We start from the raw sequence: 20,949 nt of genomic DNA on the forward strand, positions 1-20,949 counted from the left end.
AGCATGCAAGATTCTGAGGAGCACTCTCAGCACGATCGTGAAGAATAAGGGGAGATTAGGGCTAAAGCTGCCAAACTCATGACCCGGTGCCCATGGCCCGACGCGTACACACAGGCGTGTATGAGTGGTTCATCTGAAATTGCTTCAGCCATGCCGGCTACTGCGTCCTCGGTGATGACTGTAAATTCTGATGAATGCAACGAAGCCGTTGCTGGTGTTGCCAAAGTTTGGAGCGAGCTATCAGAATTTCCGGAAGCTGTTGACAAATCAACGGTGGACGAGTTCGTGAGTGCAAATGATGCTGTCGCAACCACAGGAGAGCCCCCGTAAACAAAGACTACATTGCTGACATCCTACCGAGCACAAGAGAAATTGGGCACAATGAGGAAAGCAACGACGGTCCTTTGCCCACCTCCTCCGAAGTGATTGGTGCGCTCGCACTAGTCCGTTGCTTTTGCGCGAATGCGGAAGGTTGCGGCCTCGGCTGCTCCTACTCCTTAGACAAAGTGGAGAAGTGCGTGCGTCACTGGCAGTGAAATTGCCTAAGCAGACAAAAATGCAGGACTATTTCATGCGAAACTAGGCTAATTCCATCAATAAAGTGATTTTATAAATGGTATGTGCTTTTATGACATCCAATTATTTAGCAGGCTTATATCGAATTATGCTCTGTATCAAACTGATAGGCGTTTTTTTGTGAGTTCGATGTAGCCGGGTTTGACTACATAAGCCTGTTTCACATTCAAGTAACTTTGGCCTTTAAGGTGCACATCCGCTGTTGTGTGAGTAAGCCTTGTTGCCCAAAACCTGTTTTTGGAGCTGTGCACATCACTGTGATCATGATCAAAACATTTGGAAAAATTAAAAAGCTGCGATACAGCAACCAATGGCTCATGAGCAGTGACGCAAACATCGCATGACAGGGCCAGGGTTGAAGGGCGTGTGGCACGGGGAGCTCGCTGACTTGAGCAGGTGATCTAGCAGACGACATCCAGTGCCAATTTGCAATGTCTTGCACTCCCTTCAATGAGCTGCTCATCACTCATATTATGCAGCATCTACTTGTTTGATATGCTAAAATGAGAAATATTTGTAAGGGATATAACAAGAGGATTCTTTGGGGAGAAATTGTGGACACCCTGTAGAGAGTCAATGAGTTTGCTAAGTACACTGTCTTTCTGGCCGCACGAATATGACTGCTTATGTCTGGCAATGATGTTGAGAAAAAAGAATTCAGTGGTGATTTAACAGTAAATTTGAGAGAAATACATTAGTATTATGTCGCACCTCTTTGGTGCAATGGATCCAGGATCTAAACTGCGCTTACCACATTGCAAGGTGTTGTTCAGGAGCTCATTTTACGCATGTCCTGCCTCTTCTGCAGCGAAGTGCAACTGATGGCGCCCAATGGCAGCCAACTGTCAGTTGCACTGCATATATATGTACAGTTGAATCTCGTTAATCCAAACATGCCTCATTTAGACCACCAGTTAATTAGAATTTACGCTGTGGTCCCACCAAGGTTATGTGTATTCTAATGGGCAAAAACGCCTGGTAATTTGAGCATACTGCGCTCCGACAATGCTCTGAGCAGCACACCAAATCACACAGCAGTGCCTTCGACCAGCATTGCTCTGACCCCACCAGAGAGGAAAACCTTAGAAGACACCTCTCAACGCTGTGCGTGGAAAAAAAAAACAAAAAGAAACGTGGTGGAATGTTCACCTTCTTTCAAATGGCAAAGGTGCCATTTCTGCGTCGTGCCAGAACACACGTGTATGTGCCTCCTCATATCAGCCGAGCAAAGAAAAGGGCAGTGAACCCTCCTCCTTTCTTCTAATCTGGTCATGTGCTGCCTTTGAATGCTACGGCTATGGCGCATTGGGAAGCAGTTGTCCCATGAAAAGCAGTTGACCCGGTCGCTCAGTGGTGTCATTCTCGGTGCCGTGAGGTACAATGCATTGGCTAGGCTTCGGGGGGTGCACGTTCGCAAGCATCATGGCGAGCCGGGCACGTATCACCCACCAAAAGACCTCAAACGAAGGTGAAGATTCTGCATGAAGTTGAAAAAGGTGCCCTTTGCAAGACAGAAATCTCCAAGAAATATGGCATCACAAAGAGCACGCTGTGAACGCATACCAAGAAAGGGAGTCCATCATCGCTGCATATGAAAAGCAGCAAATTCAACCATCCAGGAAGAGGCTGTGGATGTCAGCAGCACATTCCCAACTTGAAGATGCTCTTGTGATGTGGATAAAACAGGTTTGTAGGCAGAATCTCTCACTCAGTGGGCGGATGATTGCAGCCAAGGCGAGGCAGTTTACAACCAAGATGGCGGTTGAAGAATTGTCAGCATTGGATTGGCGGCAGTCACGATTCAAGGAATGCCACAGGCTCACTTTCAAGACTGTTTGCGACAAGAAGGCAGACGTTGATGCAGCCGTATGCAGAGAATTGCTCTCTGGAGATCACTTTGCCTCCTACTCGGTCGACGTCTTCAACACGGACAAGACGGCACTCTATTACAAAATCCTCCCCACCAAAACGATCACTTTTCAAGGTGACGATTGTGCCAGCAGGAAGAAAATCAAGGAAAGGCTAACGGTGATGGCGTGCACAAACGCAATGGGCATGGAGCGTTGCCGATTGCTCTTAATCTGCAAAGCGGCTAAGCCTCGCTGATTCAAAGGTGTGAAAACCCTTCTCGTTGACTATGTTGCCAACAAGAAAGCATGGGTGACAATGAATATTTTTTCAAACTGGGTCCGTGTGCTAAACAGAAACTTTGCTGGAAAAGGCTGGAACATTATTCTTTTAGTTCACAACTGCATGGTGTACTGCAATGCCGAAGACCTACATGCGATTCGCTTGCATTTTCTGCCTAAGAACACGACAGCTCTGCTTCAGCCCATGGACATGGGCAGCATCCAAAATTTAAAAACTTTGTACCACAGACATATCGTGAAAAAGATGCTGTTGCGCCTTAACAGCGAGAAAGCACATGCCATCGATCTCCTCGGTGCGGCATGCATTCTTGCCACTGCGTGGAACTCTACTAAGCCGAAGTCCGTTGCCTATTGTTTTCGAAAATGTGGTTTCGTTGAACCTGCGGCTAGTGGTGATGTGGAAGAAGAGGCAGCGCAGATTTCATCTGGGCAATAACTGCATGTGTGAAAGCGCCAGAAGCATTCTCCTGGATGGCGTGTATTTTGAGAATAATGTGCAGGTGGATACTGGTATAGAGACGTGGCATATAACTGATGCAAAGATCATTCAGGCTGTGTGCCCTCAACAGGCTACATCTGAGGAGCCTTCTGCCCTCAGCAGCTAGGATCCTGAGGCGAGCAATGAGATGCCTTCCCCTTTCCACCTAGTGCAACTGAAGTAGCATCGGCGCTGGACATAGCCATGTGCCACTTCTCTTGCCAGCAGAATGCAGATGCTGGGTTGTAACTGGTTTGCAAACTTCGAGCAATGTTTATTGAGTTGCTGCATGACAAGCGTGTGCAGGTGCGCATCACCGATTACTTCTGCATGGTATGGCCACCTGGATGATACACTTGCTGTGGCAACTGCAGTGGCCTATTTTCTTTCTACACTAGCTGTACGATCTAGTTACTTGTTTTGGCAGCTGTACTGTCTTTCTTATTGCGCTGACTTCGCAGCAACTGTAGGTGTTCTATATACTTTCCCGAATGAAACCAAATGAAATCTTCTAATCTGCTGTCTTGCTTAGGCTATAGTTTCTTTTGCAGAAACATGGTAGCATTACTTGTTGAGCCAACTGTATTGGCCTACTTGCTTTCTATGCCTTATGTAACTGTAGGTGTTCTAAAGGAATAGTAATAAATCTCAGTAATCGTACTGTTATAGGGAGAGAAGACGCTTGACAATATATTTAGGCGATATATACAACAGGCAGAAAACAGGCATATAAGATGGAGCCCGTGCGCACGACTATCGGCGATCGTCGTCTTCGTCAGTCCTCTCATCATCATTTACTCCTGCGGTGCCTCTTAGCATGACCCTCGGTGGCGAAGGCGCTGTCCCGGTGTTTGGTAGTTTTGAGTGATATCGCTTCAATGGAGCAATGTGAATGATATCAGAGGAGGATCGCGGTGTGGAGGTATCGAGAGGTAACGTGTAGCTCACGTCTGTCACTTGACGCAAGACACAGAATGGACCTGAGTGCGGTGATGAAAGCAGCTTCTCACAAAGACCAACTTGCTGTGCTGGTTTTCAAGGAAGCACAATGTCACCAGGGTTAAAGTGGACATCGCGGTGACGAGCGTCATATATGCATCATTGCTTTTCTTGGGAAGTGGTCAGACGGAGGTGTGCAATCTCACATGCCTCGGTCGCTCTAGATATGGCATCTCGGGCATATTCTCGTGTATCGAGAATGGCTGGGAGGATCGTGTTAAACGGTAGTATAGGGTCTCGTCCGTACAAGAGAAAAAATAGAGAGAAACCAGCAGAATCTTGGCGGGACATATTGTCATATTGTAGGCAAATGTGATGAATGGCAGAGCGTCATCCCAGTCACGGTGGCCAGTTCTATTGAGCCGCTCTCTGAGGCCGTTGGTTTGAGGGTGATACGCCGTTGTAAACTTCTGCTTTGTAGCACATGTGTGCAAGATGTCCTGGACAACCTGTGAGAGAAAGTAGCGGCACCGGTCGGTAAGGAGTTGTCAGGGAGCGCCATGGTGAAGGATCACTGCATCGAGAAGGAAGTCAGTGACGTCAGTTGCACAACTGGTAGGGAGAGCCCACGTGATCGCGTATTGGGTGGTGTAGTCCGTAGCAACTGCTATCCACTTGTTCCACTAAGCACTAGAGGAGAAGAGCCAAGGAGATTGAGACCAATTCGAAAGAATGGCAAAGATGGTATATCAATGGGCTGAAGATAGCCAGCTGGTAGGGCTGCTGGTTTGTTGCGGTACAGGAGGTGACAGGACAGGAGGTACAGGAGGTGACAGGAATTTACAGGAGGTGACATAATGGCAAACGGAACGGTAAGTACTGGGCCAGAAGAAATGACGCCGAACACGGTCATGTCTTTGAGACTCCCAGATGACCAGTGGTTGAGGCATCATGCAACTGTGTGAGCACAGTCTCCCGCATACGCTTGGAAACAACCAGTAGCAGTTCAGGGCCATCAAGGTGCATGTTGTGACAGTGCAATATGCCATCTTGCTGCACAAACATACGTGAAGAGAGTGTAGTTGGCAGGTCCATCAAGCTAACAATGATGTCCCTGAGGTAAGGGTCGCATCATTGCTCATTGGCAATGTCGCCAAACGCGATAATCGCAAGGACGCAAGTTGACCCGCCGGTCTCAGGCTGGTCTAGTCAGTCTACTGGATGATGTGACAAGCAGTCAGCGTCCTCATCGAGTAGGCCTGTCTTATACACCACTGTGTGAGAGTACTCTTGCAGCCATAGAGCCCACCGACTGAAATGTCCGGCTGGATCTTTAAAGACGAAAGCCAGCATAGGGCGTGGTGATCGGTGATGACCGTGAAAGGCTGTCCATAGAGGTAGGGGCGAAATCTACCTACTGCGCAAACAAGGGAGAGATCCACATTCGGTGATCGAGTAATTGCGTTCGGCTGGTGACAGAAGACGGCTAGCATATACAATGACGTGGTCGCAATCATGCTGTCATTGTGCCAAAACAGCACCGATACCATGGCCACTGGCATCGGTGTGAACCTCTGTTGGGGCAGACACGTCCAAGTGGCGGAGAATCAGCGACGTGAGTCGGTTCGTCAGCTCAGTGAATGCACTAGCTTGGTCGGGACCCCAGACAAAAGTCGTGTCTTTCTTAGCAGGTCCATTAGGAGGCATGCCATGTCAGCAAAATTTCGTATCAATCTACTGAAGTAGGGGCGGAGGCCTACAAAGCTTCGAATGTCGGTTGTGTAGGTGGGTACAGGAAAGTCCTTGACTGCGCGAACTTTCTCCAGATTGGGACGAACACCGGAAGAGTCAAAGAGGTGTCTGAGCACAGTAAGTTGCCGGCGGTAGAAGTGACATTTCGTTGAATTGAGCTGAAGTCTCGCCTTGCGAAACACTGAAAGAACTGTCGAGAGACACTCGAGGTATGTGTCAAAACTCAGTGAAAAGACAATGACATCGAGGTAGCACAAGCAGATTGGCCACTTTAAGCCATGAAGGAAGGCATCCATCATTCATTCGAATGTGGCGGGAGCATGGAATAGCCTGGATGGCATCACCTTAAACTGATAGAGCCCATCAGGTGTAATAAATGCCGTCTTTGCACGATTCATGTCGTCAACTCCAAGCTGCCAGTACCCGGAACGAAGGTCTATCAAAGAAAAATACTTGGAACCACTGAGACATTCAAAGGGAGAGAGAGAGAGGAATATAGGAAGGCAGGGATGTGAACCAGTCAAGGGTATGGTTGGCTACCCTACACTGGGGGGAGGGAGAAGGGGAAGAGATAAGGTGTAGATACGTGTACGGACAGTACTTGAGTTAAAGCCACTCTCGCAAACCAGATGTTCTGAGAAAGCACTAAAGTGCCTTCACTGCCTTCTGAGCTGATAATCGGTGGGGACGGTGCTCTAGTATTGTCTGTTCACTCAGAGGACAATCATCGAATTTCCTGAATGCGTTAGACAAAGATTGTCTTTTTGTTTGAAATTGAGGACAATGGCACGATAAGTGGTCAATGTTCTCCTCGCATCCGCAAACATCACATGCAGGACTATCAGTCATACTAATTTGTGCTGAGTAGGCACTTGTGAAGGCAACTCCAAGCCACAACCGACACAGAAGAGACGCTTCACATCGGTGCAGACCGGCCGGAGGTCTGAGTTGAAGTGACGGGTTTAGTCTGTGCAGCCTTGTGCACCTTGCATGTGAGGTATTCCACTCTGCTAAGGAGATCTTGCGAGCTAGATTGCGAAGTTGTCTCGTGACGTCGGTCCTTGAGAGAGGAATGGGGACGCAGCGGTCATCTTGGTTTGACATCTGAGCTGCCTTATCTGCCTCATCATTTCCTATGATACCGCAATGACCTGGTATCCACTGAAAAGATATATCATGGCCTTCTTCTCCTAAATGATGGACAGGTTCCATGATTTCGCACGTGACCTGAGCTGATCGTGAGTTCCATGTCAGAGAAACGACTGCACACATTGCAAGGCCGGCCTTGAATCGCAGTAGACTGCCTGTGTTCTAGCACTTTCAGCACTTATCACATGAAGCGCGTCACAGAGAGCCGTAAGCTCTGCAGATGTAGACGTAGTGACATGGGAAGTCGTGAACCGCTGGGTTATTCTCATTGTTGGTATAACTACAGCACTTCCGGAACTGGTTGATGTAGTTGATCCATCAGTATAGATGTGTGTGCAGTCGCTGTATTTCTTGTACAAAAGAATTGCTTCTTCTGAAGTCCTGAGATTGTAAGATTTACTTGACACACATCATGGAGGAATGGAAGGTCTTGCCGCAGGTGTGTAACCTGACCTGAGAGAAGCACGGTGCGCGAAGACAGTCGCACTCAATGTCGTGTGGGGCCTGTCTACTGGGAGACTTGCGAGGTGTTGCGTAGGGGTCCGGGCGAAGTGTCTTATGTGCACATGCATTGTTTCAATGCTAATGTGCATTCTAAGAGTGGAATCTTCAGCGACTGCAATAACTTCAGTTGTTGACATACTGCGCGGTAGGCCAAGGCTTATCTTGAGGGCTTGGCCTTGGATGCTTTGGATTACAGTGGAATCTCGATGATACGAATCTCACGGGGTCACGAAAAATATTCGGATTAGCCGAAGTCCGTATCATCGGAACAATTAAAACTAGCTAAATCAAAGAGTCGGAGGTGAACTCACTCAGGCACACGTACGTAAAAAGCATTTATTTCTTTAAGAAAAAGTCTCTAATGTCCTTCTGCTTCTTTTTCTTTGTCACTTAGCAGACTTTGTCCAAATCCATAAAAACGCGTGCACGTGTCGTCGCTGATTTTATCCGTGGCCATAGCACGCCTCAGAAATTCGAGCGGGTGCAGCGTTTCAGCCGCCGGTGGTGGTCCTTCGCCGTCACCCACGTCTAACACAAAGAATACGACCCGAAGCACAGCAGCCACTGCGTCCGATGGCACGCGGAAAAGGAGGAAAACAAAAGCAACAAAAGCGGCACCGCTTCAAACTTCGCGCCCAGTCGCGGCCTCCGCGCTGTCCGGCGCCGGGTCCGCGCCTCCGCACCAAAAGAGAAAGGGAGCAATCGTGTGACTGCGCGCTGTTCTCTCTCGCAGCCGTCAGTGGGGCTCATGCTCACCGTCGCGTCTGTCCGTGTGCTGGAATCGTGCCAACTGTGGCCTCCTCCGCGCAGTGGCGCAACCTCCTCCCTTCCTTAGCAACCGGCGCGTCGGTCGGGGGCGCAGCTGCGCATAGCAACCATGACATCACACAGCAGCGGTAGGCGCATAGCAACCATGACGTCACACAGTAGCGGTAGAACGAGCGCGCGCGTGTTGGGGGGGGCAGCTGCACTGCCGCTCCTTCGCCAGACGTCTCGTTGCAGTCGAGTGGGTGTGACACATGGCTCCGAAGCGGCCCAGTGATTGCGTGCCAAACAGTTCGGGGAAGCAGCAGCGGACGCCGGATTTCCCCAACACCAAACGCCAGAAGAAACAAGGAGTGAGTGCGCATGCGACGACTGAACATGTCACCAGATGCAAAAGCAAAGGAGGCAGAACAGAAACTCCAACAGCGACTGATTAGATACCAAAGGCAGGGAAGCAGAACGAAAGCGGCAGCAGCGACAGGCGATATCGCTGAACACCAAAGCGAGTGAATTGGAGCGCAGACGGCAGCAGCAACTGGCCATTTCAACGAACAGCAAAGCCAGGGAAGCGGAGCGCAGTCGGCAGCAGCGTCTGGCTTTCGCCTAACACACTTTAGAATTTCCAAAGTGTCTTCAGTAATTTTCGTATCAACCGATGCTGGTAGAAAATTGATTCGTAACAACCGTTCTTTAGCACATTGCAAAGTAATGGGTCTCGACCGGGACCACAGAAAAATTCGTATCATCCAGAAATTCGTATTAGCCGTGTTCGTATCATCGAGATTCCACTGTTATCCAGGTTAGCTCTGCGGGTGTTGGACATGACCGGTAGGCTGTACCGCAGGAATTCAATAAAGAGGATCCTGTACAGTTGCAGCATAGATTGTATTGGCACTCCCCAGGTCTTTCCTGCTAGGAACTTACCTAGGCATATGGCAAATTCGTGTCAGGCGTTTTCTCACATAATTCACATGCAAGGTCCAGGAAATATTTCTGTCAATGACCACCCCCAAAAATCTGGGACTCTTGCTGTACGAGATCAATTGTCCGTCGACGGATATCACACATGGAGACATTGATTTCCTGGTAAACGCCACCACTGCACACTTTTTATATGATAATATGAAGTCCTTGTTCTCAAAGGTAGGATGATGTTAAAGCTGCCTTCTGTAACTGCGCATGAAGCTGCAGTCGCGTAACAGCTGACGTCCAAATGCAAATGTCATCGGCATAGATGGAGAGCCTAACGGTGCCTGGCAGGATGTCGGTGAGTCCAATGAGTGTTAGACTGAAGAGCGTTGGGCTGAGTACTCCGCCCTGAGGCACCCCACGGTTACTGTAAAGCTGCGAGGTCGGGCCATCCTCGGTAAGTATGAAAAAGAATCTATTATGTAGATAGCCACTTATCCAGAAATAGACTTTGCCGCCAAGTCCTACTGCCTCTAACGCATTGAAAATCGCTTCGTGCGTTACGTTATCGTACGCTCCTTTAACATCCAGAAACAGGGCAGCAGATAATCTTTTGCAGGACTTCTGGTGCTCGACGTAAGTCACCAAGTCCATAACGTCAGTGGAAGAATGGCGATGCCTGAAACTGACCACTGGATCTGGATATACCTGGTAATGTTCGAGGTACCATTCTAGCCGTGCTAGAACCATCTTCTCCATTAGTTTTCCGATGCAACTGGCAAGCGCAATTGGTCGGTATGATGCAATGTCTACAGGCGACTTGCCAGGCTTGAGCAGTGGAATTAGGCGACTGGTCTTCCATTCCTGGGGAGCCGTACCTGTCTGCCAGGAGTTGTTGAACAAGAGCAGGGGCACTTTCCGAGCCTCTTCGTCAAGATTACATAGGGCACGGTAAGTTATACCATCGGGTCCTGGTGAACATGAACGCTTGCACAAGGCCAGTGCAGCTTCGAGTTCATCCATGGAGAAAGGACTGTCCATGCGGGGGTCGCGAGAAATCGGTGAGTGGTGGAGCCTCGATGTTACAGTAAAACTAGTTTCGCCAGCGATCCTCCTGCAGAAAGCTTCCGCGACGTCAATCTCGCTGCATTGTTGCTGAGGCGTTCCACGGAGACCACGAACAGTTCTCCATATGTGAGACAAAGGTTTTCGTTGATCCAAAGACTCGCAGAATGACTTCTATCTTTGCAATGCAAGTTGGTTCATGCAACGCTGAATTTTCTTTTGAGTTCTTCTGGTCAACCTCCCTCAAGTCACGTACAGACTTCGTGCGCCTGTATCTTCACTCTGCACGGCGACGAATTGCACGAAGCTTCTCCAGCTCAATGTCGTATTCGGTGCGTGTATATATTCTCGGAATCGAATGTGTGGCAGCCTCTAGGGCATCCTTTATGATGTCCTCTAGGCTAGACGACAAGTCATCACTGCAGCTGTCTTCGACAATTGATTTCAACATTGGCCAGTCGATGCATTGTGTTATGCCAGCTAACTTGGAGTCCATGAGCCCTTCAATCCTAAGATAAGTGGGTAGGTGGTCACTTCCCCGCGTTTCAATATCCAAAAACCACCTGACCTCTCCAGTGAAGGAGCGTGAAACAAAGGTGAGGTTCAGGCAGCTACAGTAGGCAGTTCCACGCAGAAAGGTGGGGCTTCCATCATTTAACAAGCATAGTTCTTGTTCGGAGGCAAATGACACTAATCTTCTGCCTCTCGAGTTTATCTTAGAACTTCCCCAGAGATGGTGGTGGGCGTTAAAATCTCCAGTCATCACCAAAGGCTGTGGAGTTGCTGTCGTGATTCGCTGTAACCGCTCGCAGTCCAGCCGACTTGAAGGCGATATGTAGGCTCCAACTACTGTGAAAGTGAGCTTGCCTTTCTTCACTGTGAGACATACGTACCGTAAAAACCGGAATATAAGTCAAACTTTTTTTCAAAAAAACATTGCGAAAAGTCGACCCTCGTCTTATATACCGAACATTGGCGGAAAAACTACGGAAGTCTTGCAACAATGGGTGGATGAAATAAAAGAGCCGCCTTCGCCATCGCCATCAGCAGTAGCGCGGCATGGCGACATTGTGGCACCGTCAATTTGCGTTTACATTGTCACAAAGTTATATTGGTTAAAGGCTGCTTTTTCACACTTTGTTTCAAAATGAGCGGAAGCCGATGGCAATTCACCTTCGCCTTCAAGAAAAAGGCGATTGAGTGCACGGAAGCCCACGGCAACTTCACGGCACAGCATGAATTTGGAGTATCCGAAAAGAGCATTCGGTACTGGCGGAAGCAGAAGCAGCAAACCAACGCAAAACGTCATTCCGTGGGCGGACCGCAGAACTGGAAGACAAGGTTGCAGAGTTTGTCCGAGAGCTGCGTGTAAGATCGCTGCCTGTGACTGCCGAATGCAAATGTTTGAAAGCGGTAGAGATCGTGCACGCCTCTGGACTGGGGAGCCAGAAGCACTCGTCATCCGACTCTAGTTCGGACGACTCTGATCAAAGGCGTTGCTCTGATTCGGAGTAGCGCTTGCGCACTTCGTGCCCTTCTGTTTACTGTACACGTGGCCAATTTTTAACACTATCGCGTGACCATCGATCCGCGTGTTTGTCAGCACCTTATCATCACGGCACAGAGTGGCAAAATAGCGACGGTAAACGCAGGTGTATGCATGCACGAATCTCATTTGTTTCGCCGCTCAGCGCCGTTAATAAGGTGCTGACAAGCACGTAGGTCGATGGTCGTGCGATACTGTTAAAAATTGGCCGAGTGCGCGTGCGTGAGTCACATTTGTTTCAAGGTAAAGGTGTCTTTCGGTACTTTTGCCATTGAAAAAGCTTTTTTCATTTTTATAATTCGTTAGTTGGAGGATCGACGTGTATTCTGGTCCGACCTATAGTCCGGTTTTTACGGTACTTGTTTTCTTGGCCAGGTGGCACTGGATGATGGACATATATAAGATCACGTCGTATGAATACGATGATCTTGCTGCAGTCTCCGTGGGTGACGGACATGAAACACTCACACACGGACATCATCATCATCATCATCATCAGCCTGGTTACGCCCACTGCAGGGCAAAGGCCTCTCCCATATATCTCCAACAACCCCGGTCATGTACTAATTGTGGCCATGCCGTCCCTGCAAATTTCTTAATCTCATCCACCCACCTAACTTTCTGCCGTCCCCTGCTACGCTTCCCTTCCCTTGGGACCCAGTCATCATCATCATCATCAGCCTGGTTACGCCCACTGCAGGGCAAAGGCCTCTCCCATATTTCTCCAACAACCCCGGTCATGTACTAATTGTGGCCATGCCGTCCCTGAAAACTTCTTAATCTCATCCGCCCACCTAACTTTCTTCCGTCCCCTGCTACGCTTCCCTTCCCTTGGAACCCAGTGCGTAACCCTTAATGACCATCGGTTATCTTCCCTCCTCATTACATGTCCTGCACATGCCCATTTCTTTTTCTAGATTTCAACTAAGATGTCATTAACTCGCGTTTGTTCCCTCACCCAATCTGCTCTTTTCTTATCCCTTAACGTCACACCTATCATTCTTCTTTCCATAGCTCGTTGCGTCGTCCTCAATTTTAGTGGAACCCTTTTCGTAAGCCTCCAGGTTTCTGCCCCGTACGCGAGTACTGGTAAGACACAGCTGTTATACACTTTTTCTCTTGAGGGATAATGGCAACCTGCTGTTCATGATCTGAGAATGCCTGCCAAACGCACCCCAGCCCATTCTTATTCTTCTGATTATTTCCGTCTCATGATCCGGATCCGCAGTCACTACCTGCCCTAAGTAGATGCAGCACACCACGACTTACGACTTCCAGTGCCTCGCTGCCTATTGTAAATTGCTGTTCTCTTCCGAGACTGTTAAACATTACTTTAGTTTTCTGCAGATTAATTTTTAGACCCACTCTTCTGCTTTGCCTCTCCAGGTCATTGAGCATGCATTGCAGTTGGTCCCCTGAGTTACTAAGCAAGGCAATATCATCAGCGAATTGCAAGTTACTAAGGTATTCTCCATTAACTTTTATCCCCAATTCTTCCCAATCCAGGTCCCTGAATACCTCCTGTAAACTCGCTGTGAATAGCATTGGAGAGATCGTATCTCCCTGCCTGACACCTTTCTTTATTGGGATTTTGTTGCTTTCTTTATGGAGGACTACGGTGGCTGTGGAGCCGCTATAGATATCTTTCAGTATTTTTACATACAGCTCGTCTACACCCTGATTCCGTAATGCCTCCATGACTGCTGAGGTTTCGACAGAATCAAATTCTTTCTCGTAATCAATGAAAGCTATATTTAAGGGTTGGTTATATGCCGCACCTTTCTCTATCACCTGATTGATTGTGTGAATATGATCTATTGTTGAGTAGCCTTTACGGAATCCTGCCTGGTCCTTTGCTTGACAGAAGTCTAAGGTGGTCCTGATTCTATTTGCGATTACCTTAGTAAACACTTTGTAGGCAACGGACAGTAAGCTGATCAGTCTATAATTTTTCAAGTCTTTGGCGTCCCCTTTCTTATGGATTAGGATTATGTTAGCGTTCTTCCAAGATTCCGGTACGCTTGACGTTATGAGGCATTGCGTATACAGGGGGGCCAGTTTCTCTAGAACAATCTGCCCACCATCCTTCAACAAATCTGCTGTTACCTGATCCTCCCCAGCTGCCTTCCCCCTTTGTATATCTCCCAAGGCTTTACTTTTTCCGGCGTTACCTGTGGGATTTCGCATTCCTCTAGACTATTTTCTCTTCCATTATCGTCATGGGTGCCAGTGGTACTGTATAAATCTCTATAGAACTCCTCAGCTACTTGAACTATCTCATCCATATTAGTAATAATATTGCCGGCTTTGTCTCTTAACGCATACATCTGATTCTTGCCAATTCCTAGTTTCTTCTTCACTGTTTTTAGGTTTCCTCTGTTCCTGAGAGCATGTCCAATTCTATCCATACAGTCGAACACGGATATATCGAACCCACATATATTGAATTATTGTCTGTATCGAACTCGTAAATTATCCCCTTGAAAATTCTGTGTTAAAGTATCGAAATTCGTACGTTTATATCGAACGATATTTTTACCCGCCATTGGATATATAAAACACCGCGCGATCTCGGCACTCGCTGCACCCGCGAGCTCCGCGCCTCCCCCGAAAGGCTCGGAAAATGCGAGAGAGAGAGAGGCTCGGACTGCACTCCCGCTGCGCCCGCTCTCCGCGGAACTGCCTTTTTTTTTCTCTCTCTCTCTCCCAGTGTCTCTCATCCTTCCCCCGCGTAGCCAGGGACGAGGGCGCCGGCGGCCTCCTCCTTTTGCCTTTTTTTTTTCTTGTTGCTTGGCTCAGCCAACCACCGCTCGTGCCTTTCGTACGTCGCTGTCACCCTCGGAGGTGGCCATTGCGAGCGCTTTGTTGGCGGAGGCTGCGCATGTCAATTCTTGTGTTTTGTGCGCATTCTTGTGTTTCGTGTTCATTATTGTTTTGCGTGCGTCTCACGACACGTGTGACTGAATCGTGGTGAGCTGACGCGGAAGCAATGGTCGCAGCAAGCACAAGCAGCGTCAAGAAGCGCAAGAACCTGGACTTTGCGACAAAGCTGAAAGCCATTCAGCGTGTTGAGGCGGGCGAGAAAAGTGCGACGGTGGCAGACTTCGGGATTCCTTGGAGCACTCTAAGCACCTTGTTAAAAAACAAGGCGCATAAAGTCGAAAGCGGTGGAGCAACGAACGTCGGGAGCTTGTCGTGTGCGCGCTCCTGCCCACGAGAAAGTTGAAAAGGCCCTCTATGCGTGGTTTTTAGAGGTGCGGGCTGAGAACATTCCGGTGGATGGCCCAATGCTAATGGCTAAAGCTAAATGCTTTGCCGCTGCACTCGGTGATGACAACTTCGCCGACAACACAGGGTGGCTGCAGAGGTTTAAGAACCGCCATAAGATAGTTGGCAAAACCATTTCTGGGGAAAGCGGAGCCGTCATCAGCCAGGATATCCAGCAGTGGATTTCGAAGGAATGGCCGGAAATTTGTGCAAAGTTTTCCCCGCGGAAATCTTCAATGCCGACGAGACCGGGTTGTTTTGGCAGATGCTGCCCAGCAAGACGCTCGACGTCCGGGGCACCACGTGTCACGGGGGCAAGATGAGCAAAGTCCGCGGAAGCGTTCTGCTTGCTGCTAACATGGATGGCTCTCAAACGCTCCAGCCCTTTGTGATCAGCAAAGCAAGGGCACCGTGCTGCTTCAAAAACTGTAAGCAGCTCCCCGTTCGCTACGCCTTCAATAAGAAAGCGTGGATGACGCGTCAGCTGTTTACGGAATGGCTACAAGCGTGGGACGCCGAACTGGGCAAGTCGGGGCGTCACGCTTGCCTTCTCGTCGATAATTGCTCGGTCCATCACACCACCTGCGAGCTCGAAAACATCGCGCTCAAGTTTCTGCCGGCGAACACGACAGCGAAGTTGTAGCCGCTCGACCAGGGCATCATTAAGTCTATCAAAGTCGGCTACAGGAGGCGACTCATTGATAGGCTTTTGGTGAACCTCCGCATGGGCACCGAGCTTAAGATTGACCTGCTGGGGGCCATTCAAATGATGACGGGCACCTGGAGAGACGTGAAGCAGGATACCGTGGCCAACTGCTTCCGGAAGGCAGGCCTCGTGACGGCCAAACTTCCCGAAACCTGCGAAGACGGCGACGGCGACAACGAGTGCATGGACGACGCGTTTCGCGAGTTGTCGTCCCTTTTCCCGGCTGCCGTTCCAGCCGAAGTGTCTGCTGACGATTTTGTGGACGTTGACAGCAATGTTCAGGCTGTTGCTAGCCTCGCCGACGAGGACATTGTAGCTGCAGTCGCAGGGACCCAGGCCGACAGCTCGAGTGGCGACGAAGATCGTCCTGACGAGGGGGCGGCTACACGCTCGTACTCCGCCACTGAAGTGGCGGCCGCGTTCAGCTTGATTCGCCGTTGTTGCGGCGACATGGAAGGAACCAGGCTTTCGCACCTGAACAGCCTCGATAAGATCGAGGTTGGCGTCTTTAATTTCATTTGCAAGGCGAAGAAGCAGACAAACATAATCGATTTTTTTTCACGCAAATAAAGCATTACGTTGCGGCGTGTGTGCAGAAATAGTTGTCATTCTTGAATGCGCCGATCGGTAGGTCATCGTCCGCCACAGGTAGTCTCTGGGCCTGCATTTTTTTATATCGAATTTTTAATATATCGAATTAATTCGTGATCCCCTTCGAGTTCGCTATATCTGTGTTCGACTATATTATACTTCCTTATGTCAGCTGTCTTATGCTTGTTGATTAACTTCGAAATTTCTGCCAGTTCTATTCTAGCTGTAGGGTAAGAGGCTTTCATACATTGGCGTTTCTTGATCAGATCTTTCGTCTCCTGCAATAGTTTACTGGTATCCTGCCTAACGGAGTTACCACCGACTTCCATTGTACACTCCTTAATGATGCCCACAAGATTGTCGTTCATTGCTTCAACACTAAGGTGCTCTTCCTGAGTTAAAGCCGAATACCTGTTCTGTAGCTTGATCTGGAATTCCTCTATTTTCCCTCTTACCGCTAACTCATTGATCGGCTTCTTATGTACCAGTTTCTTCCGTTCCCTTCTCAGGTCTAGGCTAATTCGAGTTCTTACCATCCTGTGGTCACTGCAGCGCACCTTGCCGAGCACGTCCACATCTTGTATGATGCCAGGGTTAGCGCAGAGTATGAAGTCTATTTCATTTCTAGTCTCGCCGTTCGGGCTCCTCCACATCCACTTTCGGCTATCCCGCTTGCGGAAGAAGGTATTCATTATCCTCATGTTATTCTGTTCCGCAAACTCTACTAATAACTCCCCCCTGATATTCCTAGTGCATATGCCATATTCCCCCACTGCCTTGTCTCCAGCCTGCTTCTTGCCTATCTTGGCATTGAAGTCTCCCATTAGTATAGTGTATTTAGTTTTCACTCTACGCATCGCCGATTCCACGTCTTCATAGAAGCTTTCGACTTCCTAGTCATCATGACTGGATGTAGGGGCATAGACCTGTACAATCTTCATTTTGTACCTCTTATTAAGTTTCACAACAAGACCTGCCACCCTCTCATTAATGCTATAGAATTCCTGTATGTTACCAGCTATATTCTTATTAATCAGGAATCCGATGCCTAGTTCTCTTCTGTCCGCTAAGCCCCGGTAGCACAGGACGTGCCCACTTTTTAGCACTGTATATGCTTCTTTTGGCCTCCTAACTTCACTGAGCCCTATTATATTCCATTTACTGCCCTCTCATTCCTCCAATAGCACTGCTAGACTCACCTCACTAGATAATGTTGTAGCGTTAAACATTGCCAGGTTCATATTCCAATGGCGGCCTGTCCGGAGCCAGTGATTCTTAGCACCCTCTGCTGCGTCGCAGGTCTGACCGCCGCCGTGGTCAGTTTCTTCACAGCTGCTGGGGACTGAGGGCCGGGGTTTGATTGTGTTGGTCATATAGGAAGTTGTGGCCAAGTACTGCACCAGGGTGGCCAATCCTGCTCTGGTGAGGGAGTGCACTACCGGTTCTGGTCACTGGGATCAGGCCACACTCCAGGCCTGTTTATGCAATTTTATCAACACGCGGATTTTTTTTGTATTTTTGTTTTAATCCGGTGGAAAATTGCCGGCACCGGGATTCGAGCCACGGACCTCTTGCATGCGAGGCGGGTGTTCTACCTCTACGCCACCGTTGCAACCCTGCAACACACGGACAGTCTCACATTATCTGATAGGGGCTCGCAGATGACCATGATTGGGAACATATGCGTGAACACAAACTGTCGACAGTCCGACATGCGACTTAAGTCCTCTGGCGTTCCACTGAAATTTTGATGCGTTCCGGACTTCATCACGAAACGACGGCTTCTGGAGAGCCATGATTTCAACCAAGAGCTGCAAGAACTGGACTCAAAGTGTCCAGCACCTGTAGTCAAAGATTTCATGTTCATAAGTATAACGTGAATGGCATTCATGAGCGCCCGTAGAATGTTGATGACCTGGAGGTCATCAGCCAGCGTCGTTTCAACAGTTGCCGAAGCAGTCGAAGTTGGTGCGTTTTGAGGCAACTTAGCAGGGAGTTGTTCCCTCGATAGCTCAGGCCATTCTGCCGGACGGGCGAGCCTCTCCGCTTTGTTTGCTTTCTTTGTATCTGTCTTGGTGGCTCTGTGCATTGACTCAGCAATCCTTCTAATGGAAGATGGCGTGTTCCTATCTGCAATTGCGAAATGTCGTGAACGTTTTCGGTGTCGATGCTGATGTCGGTGAACAGCGGCAGCAGCCTCTCGATGCATTGAATTGTCCCTCACCATTCGTTTCAGGATCACGAATCCCATCCACACCCACCGACAATCCTTTGATGAGGCCTTGTGAGGACCGCTGCAGTTAGGCCACTTTAGAACATCTGTGCTGCAGGTGTCTTCTGAATGGGACTCGGGGCACCGCGGACACACGACATTGTTCACGCAGACACCCTTTACGTGGCCAGTCTTGCAACACTTGAAACACTGCAGGGGCTTCAGTACGAATGGTCGTACTGGATGGCGGACATGTTCTACTTTGACCTGGGAAGGAAGGCTGTCTCCTTCAAACGAAATCTTCACACAGCGTGTGTTACCCAGTCTGAAAATCCTCGTAGTGAAAGTGCCTTCTGTCGTTAGCTTGATCAGTATTGGGAAGTCATCATTCCGGATGGCAAGTTCGACGTCATAAATGACGCCCGCAGTACCATCGCCGCCTGTATGGATAATTGATCGCACCTTTACGTTGTCGATCTCAGTTATATTACGTAGGTCTTGCAGGGCGCTGTGATGTAAGACATCAACTGCCAAGACATTCTTTCGTGAGTTTATTCGCACGTCTTTAATCTCGATTGTCAGATTCTCTCGAGTAACGAAGAGAGGTACTGCAGTAAAACACGTCGTGGGGCTAGTTGGTGCATAGCTTTCAATAGAATAAGCGCCAAAAAATGACAGCACACAAGAAGAAAACCAGACAGGACAAGCGCCTTGTCCTGTCTGGTTTTCTTCTTGTGTGCTGTCATTTTTTGGCGCTTATTCTATTGAAAACGAAGAGAGGACTTGCCTGTTGAGGAGCCGCAAATTGGTCGCCGGGTCCACGAGCATAAAGAGCATAGCGTGCGGCCAACGCAGTGGTGCACTCTTCACGGTAGAAGCACTTGGCGATGAAGATGCCTGCAGTACTCTTCTTTTCGCTGATCTACTCAAACGACCTGGAAGTCATCGTATGACAAGTCGTAGCTGTCCGAACATAATTCAGTGTCCTCGCCGTCAGTATCGCTTAACGCACTTCCACATTTCCTGGACGCTATCCGACCTGATGACTGTGCATCAGGAAAGTGTTCGGAGATCTCTTTATCCACTGCCGCAAGGAGGGAGCGGCAGCTCCCAGAAACGCAGGGAAACAAAGTGAAAAAGCACAAGCGTTCTATCAAAGAATCACTTCGTCTTCCTCCGAGACAGTCAAGGGCATCATCTATATGAGGCACAGGGTACATGCCTGTTTTTGTTACTTGGTTAAGATTCTGGTAGTTAATACAGAAGCATCAGCTATTGTCCTTCTTTGTAACGAGCATGACAGAAGATGCCCATAGGCTTGAAGAAGGTTCGATGATATCACGGACAAGCATTTTGTCAATTTCCTTTTGTATAACTTGGCGCTCAGTGGAGGAGACATGATAGGGACGTCAGTGTATGGGTTTAGCATCGCCGGTGTGAATCCAATGCTTGACAACTGTTGTTTGGCCCAGTGGTCGGTCATTGAAATAAAAAATGTCCTGGTACTACATGAGCAGGCCCTGAAGTGTATGTATGTGTTTGACTAGAAGGTAAGTGTCTATCATCTTCATTATGTTATGTAATATCGTAGGGTTTAAATCAATAGCAGCAGGAGGCGGTGCAGCAGGCTCAGTTAAGACAGAAACATGATAGTCGGAGGCTGGAGCTAGGGTGGTAAGAGAGATACGCTGGGGTATCACTTGAGGACATAGTCTAAAATTCACAATAGGGAAACCTGTGGCATTTCCCTTTATACTGATGACTGAGTGCGGGAACATGACAATCTGTGAACAGAGGAGGGTAGCATTGGGTGACATGATGTAATCCCCATCATCGACGGGAGGATCAGGAGAGATGTCAGTGTACATCACGGATAGATGTGGTAGACGAATCTAATTGGCGGAACACAGCCGATTTACCGCAGGATCAGAGTTCTCAACGGCATGAGGTAAGACAAGCTCCACGCCTGCAGAGCAGTCAGTAAGCGCCGAATCTGCCGAGAAAGTCAAGTCCTAAGATGATGGCATGTGAGCACTGATGCAAGACGTAACACAAAACTGAAATGGGGCGTCCGGCAACAGTGACACGGGCGCCACACAACCCAGCAACAGCTGCAGTGGCACCATCGGCTAACCGGACTACAGCAATCGGAGCAGGGGTAAGAACTTTCTTCAGATGAACACAGAGGTTTGAGTTCATGAACGATATGTGGGCGTCGGTAATACAGTGGAATCTCGATGATACGAATCTCACGGGGTCACGAAAAATATTCGTATTAGCCGAAATTCATATCATCCAAACAATTAAATCTAGCTAAATTAAAGAGTGAGAGGTGAATTC

The 20,949-nt window shown here is 48.8% G+C and overlaps 1 protein-coding gene across 2 annotated transcripts in view; it reads left to right on the forward strand.

Annotated features, from left to right (window-relative positions):
* Positions 1-20,949, forward strand: part of LOC135899441 (mitochondrial tRNA-specific 2-thiouridylase 1) — a 148,841-nt gene that overhangs the window by 78,239 nt on the left and 49,653 nt on the right. The window lies entirely within an intron of this gene.

This window comes from Dermacentor albipictus, chromosome 6 (genome assembly GCF_038994185.2).
Source record: "Dermacentor albipictus isolate Rhodes 1998 colony chromosome 6, USDA_Dalb.pri_finalv2, whole genome shotgun sequence".
Lineage (NCBI taxonomy): Eukaryota > Metazoa > Arthropoda > Arachnida > Ixodida > Ixodidae > Dermacentor > Dermacentor albipictus.